Here is a 12,614-nt window from a genome sequence, read left to right as displayed (position 1 = left end):
AACCTAACAGGGGATCCAGGTGGAACAGGCGGGTGGCCACCAATATCCACTTAGATCATGAACTCTCAAGTTGGCTTCACAAATTGATGTCTTAGGGTCAAGTCGAATTACCTCCAATAGGCACATTTTCGCATGGTAAAACACATATACACTGGCACACCCATTCCAAGAATTTAGAAAGATATTCACATTATCATCTATGGTTTGTAAGGTAATATTTTTTGTGATCTGAATGGCTTTCTTTGTGGAATATTTTCATGTAGGTTTGTAAGGAAGATTCGTATGGCATTGACATTCTCTATAGAAGCTTTCATCCTACAATTCTGAGATTACATTTATTTAATTATAATTTTTTTGGCTCAATACATAATCTCTGGGCTCTCTCTCTATACACATGGTTCTTTGTGCTCGCATCAACAGTAGGTTCGTATCCATAACATATAAACTCAAAGGTTCATAACAATTACACTCTTAGGTTCATATCCATAACATATACACTCCAAGGTTCATAACACATATACTCTTAGGTTCTCATATTTATAGTGACACATAAGCTCTTAGTAAAATGATATGTATACTTTGTGATTTGATCATCAAGCATTTTATAGGAAAAAATTTGTTGTTGATTGTAACTCATATGTTATTCAATGGCTCGCATGGAAACATATTATGTCTCACATAGCAATATTACAATGGTTCGATATATCCTGTCTATGTTCTGCATTCTATTTAGTATTACTCTCATCCTCATAGTCATTAGTATGTTATGGCTTGTGTTATTTACATAATGACTCGATTTGCAGTGGCCTTTGATTGCAATAACCTTGTTGTAGTGACTTTGACCTTGTTGTGTGACAAAGACTTTGATGAATGATAGATAACAGTAATCTTGGTATGATAGAGTCCATGACATGATAGCATGATTATGGTAGAGATATTGATGAAAACAATAACATGATGGGTAGCAGATATGACAATGTCGCTATAGCATATATGATATTTCATATGACAGTGACATGATAACAAATCTCTTGGACTTGTTTCGCTCAGTTCACAAACGAAGTTGTGAACTCACTTGGGTTGGATCTAGAAATCCTAATGTGATTATCGTATCTCATTGTACTTTGTATCTTAGCTGCACAATTGATGAATATCTAATAGAATAAAGCTTTGGTTAGGTTTTCCTCCTTCCGGGGGTTTTCCCTAGTCTCTTACCTAAATATTGGTGTCTCTATTGCGTATAATTTTCTTTTGTTGTTATTTTCTATTATGTTGCATTGTTGATGTTATTGTTCTCTCTTCTATTGAGTGTGGAGCTTGATTATCTTCCTGATTGTTCAAAGGTTTTTTGTTTCAGTTGTGGTTTGATCCCAATCCTAGACGAGGGGGATATGTGGGGGTTTTCTCCCCCACTATTGTTTCTAGGGGGGTCTAGGTGGGACCTTGTAAAATTGCCTTGTAAATATTTTCATTTCATAGTCAATCTAGATCATTCATTAGACGAAAGATATGATGGTAGAAGTTATGTTAATTTAGGGTTTTTTTTCCCTAAAAGGTAACCCTCATGTTATATGAGGGAATTATATTGCACTTGTGTATTATTATTCTATGGAAGGAAGAGAGAGGATATTGTGTGAGAGAAAAGAGGAAATTGCAGTGAATTTGTTGTAGGTTGTATGTCACCATTTTTTGGATATATAAAAGGAAGGACTCGTTGTTTCTTCATGGACATAACCCAAATTGGGTGAACCACATATATATGTGTCTCTCTTGTTTTATGCTTTTTGGTGTTTGTGTTTCTGTAATATTTTATGTGTTACATTTCTCTGTTATTTATTTTCTAACATCTACATAATTTCTAATGATGATATGATTTTAAGGGGTGAATGTAAGGTAAAATGTTGAAATTTTTTAAAACTGCAATTAATTTCAGCAGAGAACAATCTATCCCTAAAAAAATTAACATGGTATCAGAGCTAGACTGAAGAAAATTTATTCAGATCACCCCTGTGAAGACACCAATGAATATAGTAGAGTGGAAGAGATGAATATGGAAGATACCTAAAAGAATGTTAGGGTTTGAAGGAATCCCTTGTTTTTACAATAGAGGTTAGGGTTTGTGAGAAACCCTTAGAGTGGCCTTGGTATGTAAAGGGCTTGGTATGATTCATAATTTCTTCATATTATGATGTGATCAATAAGAAGGAATTCAATTATTTAAATACTTATGATAGATTCAGAGAAACCCTAAGAGAAGGGAATGTTGCAGATTCATAGGTCATTGATGGGTAGACTTGGTTGTCAACGAAAGAGATAAAGGATATAGGTGGTACTTGGCAAGAGGAAATATTTCTTCTGAAGTCAATATTGACTTATGGTTGATGGATAGTGGTGAATATTTAAGGAAGGATGAAGAGGGAGTTAATATATTTCTACAAATCCTCGTTAACGATAAGGATTTTTAATGTTCATGTTATTTCTTTATGGCACTACTTTTCTTTAGATTTATTATTTTATATTATTATTCATTCTTCCTGTGTATATTTGAATGTTTCTTTCACTAAATTCTTGGATCAGGATGTGATCAAGGAAATCAAATCCTTCTCAAGGATCATTATGATGTAGAGAATTGTAGGAAGAGTAAAATCCAAGAGGGAGTTGGTGCAGGACAATGCAAGAATCACACTCTTATCTAGAAAATGGATGACAATTTTGCTTCATCACTAGGTACATATTTATTATGCTTATTTTGCTATGATTTCTCTTTCTCTAGTTCTGGGGTCATTTGGTACAACAAATGGATGTAAGGACCTAGTCCTCAATATCGAGAATGAGAAGGATGTAGAGCCATCCCATGATTAGAGTGGCACTTGATAAATGGATAAAAGACCAGACCTTGAAGGAAGGATCTCGTTTCTCAGGTTGATGTCTATGATTGAAGATGTTTTCTATTCAAAGGGAGTAGATTATCAAGTTGAATGCAATCGTCTGATAAGATGATGAAATCAACATGTACTTAGTGCAAAAAAAATTATAGATGCAAAGATGCAATAGTATCATATGCTTCCATGATATCAAGCTCAATATTGATAATGAATATGCACTCAGAGGGAGAGGATGGTAGCTCCTGTTTATGGATGCACTAATCAAATGTATGTGAAGTTGGCTTCCTCCATGATGTATATAAGGAAAAATTGTACTTAGAGCTACCTCAAAATTTTGAGGCACATGAGATGAGGTTCATGATTACCGATGGAATAAAGTCCCATATGGACTCAAGCAAGCCCTCTGGTCTTGGAATACATGAATTGATGGCCATCTAATATGGACACAAACTACTCTTCAAGGTTGAAGGTATGTATTTGATGTTTGGTTTTATATATGATAACAATTATTTTTGACAATATTAGATCATCTCCATGTTTAGTGATAGAGGGAGTTGGCTCTGAGCCCTAATGATTGATTACTTGAGATTATAAGTATAATAGAGACATGATGAGGACTTTCTTGTTAATGGAAGTATGTTGTCAAAGATTTCGCATGATGATTTACACTAAAGTAGTTTAGGGAGACTGATCTTCAGATTCAGTTTTGATGGGTCCTGTTGTAGCTTATATTGGGCTTGAGGTTTATTTATCAGTTATATCATTATCGGGAGTTATAAAACTCCTTTATATCCTTTACCCTTACCAAAAAGTATAAAAGAAATGAAATATTTTGTTTGTTATATATCGACATCGCTAAATGGAGAAATGCAAAAGAATCAAATATAAAAGGTTATATGGAGCTATATGTATATATGGATAGATATGTATATATATAAGAGCATATCGAAATGAGAAGAAAATAAAGAAAAATGTCAAATTTATAAAGAAATTGGCCATGTGATAAAGCTAAATCGCAACCAAAATGGACCCATAACCGATATATACATATATATGTAATATATTGGATTTATAAAGAAATAAGTGTTAAACTATTGAAGGGCCAGACCTGAGAGGTAAATATATTGTGGTTTAAGGTTCCGTCGGGTCCGCCCTTACACTGAGCTATGGACGTTGAGACCACCGATTGCGACTTGCGATGGCAGAGCCGAAACGCATATAGGTTATGTTTTATAAACCGGCGGGTCCTCGTTATCGCATAGTTTTAATACATACACATATAAATATGTTGATAGCAATATGGGTAGGCCAGACCTGATGTTACATTCATTACGGTTAATTCTTTTGTTGGGTCCGCGGCCATATATATATATAGATAGTTCATGCGCCAATAGCGATTGCGATAAGTGAAAAAAGCATGTTTAATAATATATTTCCATTATAGAAGGTTTAAAATAGAAAAGCGCATATATAAAAGATTTACATATAATTCCAACATTTTCATAATTATGCGGCCTAAGGGTGCATAAGACAAGTTTTACACCATTTTAAAGTGCCGATTGTGATTTATAAGGGAAATTCAACGCAGTGTTGAACAGGCGGGTCTGATAGTTTTATTAAATTAGATTAATTCCTCTTCATTTCCGCTTTATTTGTTTTGCTTCAATTTTGCCGTGTATACGAAAAATCAATGTTAAAGCTAGTTTTAAAGGAAAAGGCAATCGGTTTGGTTTTTGGTGTTTTGGTTAATTAAAATATATCAGACACATGCATAAGCCCAGGATTATACAAGTCTAATACAATGCATTATGATTAAAGCAGATTAAGGCATTTACGGAGGAATTCGACAATGAACCAATAGAGCAAACCAACAGTTATCATATCCTTCTAAATTCAGTTTTGTTCTTGCTATTTTATGTTCTTTGAGGTGTTTTATCCTCTATAAATTCTGTAGTAGTTTTACTTCATATAGCTAGAAAGCAGTTAGATAGGTTTTAGAAATCAATAACTGTTCCACAATAAATAAAAGGTGGAAAATTTACTAAGAAAAGGTTAAAACTTTGGAGAACCTGGAGACTAGGCCATTGTATTCCTAATATCATCATTTATTAATGAAAAATCAGAAGTTTCCAGGAGTTGTCGCATATAATTTTGTAAGCTCTCTATCATGTTTCATGCTATGTTTTCTTCTTTTCAAGTATAGTAATGAAGTAGTAGGTCTTTATTTACTTATTTAGATAGGGTTAAAGTTCCTTAAAGAGTGCTCTTATACTTGAAGTCCTCACTTCCGTTCTAAATTATAGATAATAGTTTCTGTGAAAGATCAGCATATTGTCTATGATTCAGTCCTCATTATCATAATTCCTCTAAGTTACAAATAGTAGTTTCTGTGAAAGATCAGCATATTATCTTTAACTTCTCCTTCAAACTTTCCTCATCCATCATTTATATTTAACAAAAAATGGCATTCTGAGATGTTCTGGTCATACATGTATTAATAGTTTAAAACCAAGTTTCTAGGTCCTTCATTTGAGAACACAACAAACAATAAGTGACAGTAAGTGATATTTATTAATGTCTTAAGCACAATTTCCCTACAGCTAGGAAATTTGTTTCCTAAGGGACAACATTAATTGTCACCGTTTCTAGGGAGAGAAAACAAGAAGATTTTTCCCTGGGTTTCAATATTTTCCTTTGGTTGTTGAGTGAGGAGGAAATACTTGGTTGTTTAAATAAAAGAAATAAATGGTGACTCCATTGTAACAAAGACCACAATCTACAAAACAATAGAATAAGAATACTTTTCCATAGGATCATTAAGTTTGAAGTTGACTCTTGAGATTGACAAGTTTCAGTAGTTGGCTGTATATGCACACCTGTGATTTTCACTTGCCACATTGATTGGTGACTCCACTATACATTGAAGTTTTCTTTTCTCGATTTTAATGGCTCTCCCTGCATTCTTCGTCCATAAATTTGATCCATTTGATTTTACTTGGATCACTGGCTATCCCCATGATATGCCTGCATTTTCTGTGTGGAATGAGTTTCTTCCAAGATTCAGTAGAAAGGAATATGAAGATCCAGCTCAGCACCTCCAAGAGTTTCATGAATGCATGGAGCAACAGGGCATCATTCATGAAGATGTTAAGATGAAATTGTTTATGTTTTCTTTGGATCAAGAAGCTAGGACATGGTTCAAGTCTCTGCCTCTTTCAAGCATTTCATCATTGAAAGATTTCCATTCAGTGTTTAATTCTTCTTGTAAAACTTATTATCCACACAAGTTTATTTTTTAAGGTTGTTGTGAATATTATGATGCTAAAGAAACTTTAAAGTTTCAAGATAATCTTGTCAATGAAACTAATGATTTTGTTGATAGTATATCAAGCATTCAGAGTTATGAGCAGGTCTCTGAAAGAGAGGAATTATCACTTTCTCAAAATGATGTGGAGAGGGTTATAGAACAGTTTTCTTCAATAATATCCCAAGCAGAGAATCAGTTGACTCTGTTTCAAACAAATCAAGAGAGTATTCAGATAGAGGAGAGTTCAAACATGCCTCAAGAATCTTTGCTCAACAGTCAAGAAAAGGAAGAAACAATTAAGTTGCAAATAAATTCCTAGGGATCTTATTTTGATGAGTTTGATGATCCTCCTATTTATAATGAAAATGATTTAAATGGGGAACAATACAAATCCCTTCAAGTTCATCAGTTGGATGTTGCACCTACAAGAAGAAACCAACACGTGGAATATGTTGGACAACAATATATTGAGCCATTTATCATAGCAAAAGAGGCTATCTCATGCAAAAAGGAAGTTGATAAAGAGATTGTATATCATTGCATTGAAGAACACAATGATGCTCATGGATCAGAGGTAAACAATCTATTTGAAGTTGAGTGTATGTCATATAGTAATGTGAAAAAATTCCTTTTTCTTCCTGAGATTACAATTACAAGCTATTTTCAATCAAAGCTTAGAGATGAAGAGTGGAAACATGGAAGTGACATAGATTATTTTCTCAAAGATATTGTTGATTCTTCTGCTAAACATATTACCCCAACAGAAGGTTCAATTAGGCAGGGAGCTTCATATATAGAGAATTCCTTTTTTGGAGCTGATCAAGAACAAATTTTTTCTTATACTCTTGAAGATCCTGTGGCAGATTACATGGAGGAGTTTATTAGCAGTCTACACATATCATTTTGTGGATATACTTCTAATTTTTATTGTGAGCTACTTTTATGCATAATTTATTTTTTTTCAGGATGAATGGCATTTTCAAGATTCACTGGCATAATGGTTCAGGATTAAGCACTCAAATGCTAATCTAGTATCATTGGAAGGTTGACTACACCTGATTGAGGTCAATCATGTTCATATGTAGGAACTTATACATAAATAAGCTCATGTGTTGAGCATTTGGTTTCTAGTTGCAGTTCTTCAATTTAATCACTAGTTGATGAACAAGGGTGACTTTCCCAGTTTGAAACTGGTTTGCAGAGGTGTCAGGCTTCAAGATTGTTAGGTTTCAGTTGTCAGATTTCAGGATTTTTACATTTTTGGGACTCCATGCCCAACTAAGGCTACTGAGCTATGATTCTCAATATTTTGTTTTCAGAGTGCAAGCATTTAATCACTACGAATATTGGTGTGGGATCAATGTACAAATTTTCACATAGTTAAGCTTGGCAAAGAAATATGTGACTCCATGCCCAAAGGATAAAGCATTGATTTGTGGTTCTTAGTGCTTCTAGGGGCAAAAGCACTATCCCTAGTTGGAGCCAAATGTTGTAGCTTATATTGGGCTTGAGGTTTATTTATCAGTTATATCACTATCAGGAGTTATAAAACTCCTTTATATCCTTTACCCTTACCGAAAAGTCTAAAAGAAATGAAATATTTTGTTTGTTATATATCGACATCACTAAAGAGAGAAATGCAAAAGAATCGGATATAAAAGGTTATATGGAGCTATATGTATATATGGATAGATATGTATATATAAGTGCATATCGAAATGATATGGAAATAAAGAAAAATGTTGGATTTATAAAGAAATTGGCCATGTGATAAAGCTAAATCGCAAACAAAATGGAGCCATAACTGATATATACATATATATGTAATATATCGGATTTATAAAGAAATAAGTGTTAAACTATTGAAGGGTCAGACCCGAGAGGTAAATATATAGTGGTTTAAAATTCTGTCCGGTCCGCCCTTACATTGAGCTATGGACATTGAAACTGCCAATTGCGACTTGCAATGGCAGACCCAAAACACATATAGGTTATGTTTTATAAACTGGCGGGTTCACGTTATTGCAAAGTTTTAATACATACACATATAACTATGTCGATAGCGATATGGGTAGGCCAGACCCGATGTTACATTCATTACAGTTAATTGTTTTGTTGGGTTCACGGCCGTTATAACATATATATATATATATATATATATATATATATATATATATATATATATATATATATATATATATATATATATATATATATATATATATATATATATATATATATATATATATATATATATATATATATATATATATATATGGTTCATGCGCTGATAGCGATTGAGATAAGTGAAAAAAGCATGTTTAACAATATATTTCCATTATAGAAGGTTTAAAATAGAAAAGCTCATATATAAAAGATTTACATATAATTCCAACATTTTCATAATTATGCGACCTAAGGGTGCATAAGACATGTTTTACACCTTTTTAAAGCAACGACTGCGATTTATAAGGGAAATTCAACGCAACACTGAATAGGCGGGTCCGATAAGTTTATTAAATCCAATTAATTCCTCTTCAATTCCGATTTATGTGTTTTGCATCAATTTTTTCGTGTAAACAGAAAATCAGTGTTAAGGCTGGTTTTAAATGAAAAGGAAACGGGTTGGGTTTTTGGTGTTTTGGTCAATTAAAATGTATAAGACACATGCATAAGCACAATATTTTACAAGTCTAATACAACGCATTATGATTAAAGAAGATTAAGGCATTTACGAAGGAATTCGGCAGTAAATCAACACAACAAACCAACAGTTATCATCTCCTTCTAAATTCAGTTTTGTTCTTGCTATTTTATGTTCTTTGAGGTGTTTTACCCTCTGTAACTTCTGTAGTAGTTTTACTTCATATAGTTAGAAAGAAATTAGATAGGTTTTAGAAATCAATAATTGTTCCAAAATATATAAAAGGTTGAAAATTTACTAAGAAAAGGTTAAAACTTCAGAGAACCTGGAGACTAGGCCATTGTATTCTGATATCAATGTTGATTAATGAAAAATCAGAAGTTTCCAAGAGTTGTTGCATATAATTTTGTAAGATCTTTGTCATGTTTCATGTTATGTTTTCTTCTTTTCAAGTATAGTAATGAAGAAGCAGGTCTTTATTTACTTATGTATATAAGGTTAACATTCCTTAAAGAGTGCTCCTAAACTTGAAGTCCTCACTTCCCTTCTAAATTATAGATAATAGTTTCTGTGAAAGATCAGCATATTTTCTATGATTCAGTCCTCATTATCATAATTCCTCTAAGTTACAGATAGTAGTTTCTATGAAAGATCAACATATTATCTTTAACTTCTCCTTCAAACTTTCCATATCCATCATTTATATTTAGCAAAAAATGGCATTTTGAGATGTTCTGGTCATACATGTATTAAGAGTTTAAAACCAAGTTTCCAGGTCCTTCATTTGAGAACACAACAAACAATAAGTGACAGTAAGTGATATTTATTAATGTCTTAAGCACAATTTCCCTACAACTAGGAAATTGGTTTCTTAAGGAACAACAAGTCCTATGATGAGCGAACAACCTAATGAACTAGATAGAGTCTAGACATGAATATTTGGTCGCTGACAAACATAAGTTGAGATTTCTACATAAAAACTGTTATTCATGGACTGAGACACATTGTCAAAAATGTGATGGATACATCGATGATGATTGAGACTAAAAAATGTTGTTAATAGGAATAGCACATCTAGGTGCTTCTTTAGCTTGGGGATTGCCATGATTTCTTGAACGAGACAAAAATAGAAGCTTGTTTCTTTGAGTACAACATAGGCTGAATATATTGTTGCTAGCATGACTTTATCCAAGGTAATGTGATTGAGAAAGCTCTTTGGTGAGTTGTTTAAGCATGTGTTGGATATGAATATGATATATTACGATATTAAGAGTGGGATCTGTTAGCGCTTGAAATTTCACCTCAGGCTGAGAAAGGCAAACTCCAAGGCAACATCAAACCACTTAGCCTCGTAGCTAGCCCTACGGGGCACGAGAGGGCTCTCTCCGGTATATCTCGGCAAAGATCTTCAAAGGGAGGAGATAACCAATAAAGAACATTGATTTTAGGCTAGTAAACTGATAAAAGGTTTGATTTGAGATTTTTAGGATTTTGGTGGAAAATCGGGGAAAGGCAATTTTGGGTGCGGGGATTGGACACAGTTTTCGCAGGGGTCTCTTTGGGGCAAGATAGGAGACTGTATTGATGCCTTTGAAAGAGTTGGATGGATGAGAATGACTGGTGAGGAGCTAAGGAGAGCAAGCAATCACCTTGAATTCCCCTTTAACAGATGAAAACATTGATATTAAGCAAACTTAAAAGCAGAGCATGGCAATCATGAATTCTACTTTAACACTTCATTTGCCTAATTTGCAGAAGGAAAAGTAAGAAGATGATTCACATAAAAAACTTACAAGTACAAAGAGAAACACACCATCAATACATGTAACCACAGGAATCCCAAAAAGGACTCCAAAACCCTGGTCTTTCTTCCTTTGCCAAAATTGCAGAGATACAATGAGTAATACAATAGAAGCTTTCTCCCTCAAGAGTTCAACCATGAAAATGACCAAGAAAGTACATAATATAGGCAATATAACATCTTTCCTTGCCTCTAGGAGTCGAGCTCACTATCCTAGGAGCTGTTTTAACCAATTCCAAACTGAGCACTAGAATCTAGGTAGTAAAAACAACTTGCCTCTATAAGCTAGGAAACCAATTCATTCATTAAATTTTTGCCTATTTCATGAATGAATCTTCTAGAAGAGATAAATAAGTGTCAAATTATCATAAAATTACATCATTTACATCAAGGAAGATCAAAACCCACTCCAAAAAGTCAAACCTAGTCAAAACTGCGTTTTGCGGAGCTGTAGGTGCATTTCTGTGAAAATAGCCTAATGCGTAGTGCCCTGAATCTCAACGCGTAGCGCGCCTTTGGGTCTGCTTTTGAGGCACTTCCCGGAGTTCAAATGAGGTAAAAGTGGGCTTGTTGGAACGGTCTGGATGTCTACTTTACAACCCAAGTGGAATTTCTGAATTTGGTGACCATTTTCCCCTCCAAAATTGCAATCTCCCAAGACTGCTTCCTGTGTGTCAAAAAAGTGGCAGAAAGTCATTTTTTGCATGTTTTTTGACCTTCTGGAGGCTCAAAACTTGGTGAAATTTCTTGGAAATTGTTGAGAAAATGTGTTTTTGCATGAAAAATCCAAAAAATGCTGAGTTTTCATGAAAAGGAGTTGCCCATCTTCAGGGTATCGCGCGGCGCGCTATGCGTTGGGGAAGAAAACCTGTTTTTTGCCCAAAAAATTCACAAATGACCAAAAATGCTCAAAAGTTTTTGAAATTTGTGCAGAAGGTAAGTCATTTAGCACCATGCGCCTTCAAGGAAGCCTCAGCCAAGATGTGGAGGGGATCGGGCCTTTTTCTTCGTTTTAGTGCCTTGGCCAACCGTCCTTTGAGCACCTTCATTTTTGCCTTACATACGTGCATTCGAGCCCAATAATGGTTTTTCATGTTCCAGAGCATGTCCTTATATTTGTTAGCCTTGGCTAGCAACCTCTCCAAATGAGCATTGACCCGGAGAAGCATAGCCTCTCGCTTAATGGGTACCAAATCACCGGGTCTCTTACGAGCCAAGTTGCAGTCTTCATGGATCCTCCGCAACTCATCGAGAGTGTGCTCATCCTCTAATCGCTTGTTGCGCTGCTCTAAATATGTGATTTTCCATTGTGCCCTCTCTAATTTTTCTTGCAACAAGCGATTTTCAGCCTCCCATTGTTGAATGATCTCCTTAAGCTCCGAGCTAGGAGAACGGGTGTCAAGATCAATGATGTCAATATCTGGATCACCTGACAATCCGTCCTCAATCATGGGCTGCTTGCCCCTCTCTGATACCTGTGCTGCTGTCGGAAACGAGACCCCTTACACCTGGTGTGGAGATAACACTCAAGGTGCTGATGAAGAAGGCAAGACCCCTTCCACCTGATGTGGAGAAAATACTCGCCGAGCTGATGCAGATAAGGCCCTGTGGCCTCTCTGATATGTGACCAATGGAGGGGAGTTGACATGTCTGGGCTCAGGGATGTCATACTGCTGTGAAGGTCCTCCCTCCTCATGAACAACCTCAGGGGGTGGTGGCGCTGTGAAGAAATCTCGAGAGATGAAATCCTCCCATGGAATACCCTGCTGGGCCAACTGATGCATGACCACAATTGTTGTGGGGAAAAATGCCTATACAGGACGATCCTATCCACCTAAGGTGTGACAGTGCCTTAGCAACAAACAGAGAAAGCTATTCTGGTTTCTTCCTTTATGAAATGTGAAAGAAGAGAGATCAATAGACTTACCGGTGTCTTCCGTTTGTCCCTCGATCCGGTCTCTCTTCTCTTTGGGAGTT

This window comes from Pinus tabuliformis, chromosome Q (genome assembly GCF_031772625.1).
Source record: "Pinus tabuliformis cultivar Carrire ecotype Pingquan chromosome Q, CPIR1, whole genome shotgun sequence".
NCBI classification, from domain to species: domain Eukaryota; kingdom Viridiplantae; phylum Streptophyta; class Pinopsida; order Pinales; family Pinaceae; genus Pinus; species Pinus tabuliformis.
This window is presented reverse-complemented; position numbering follows the sequence as displayed.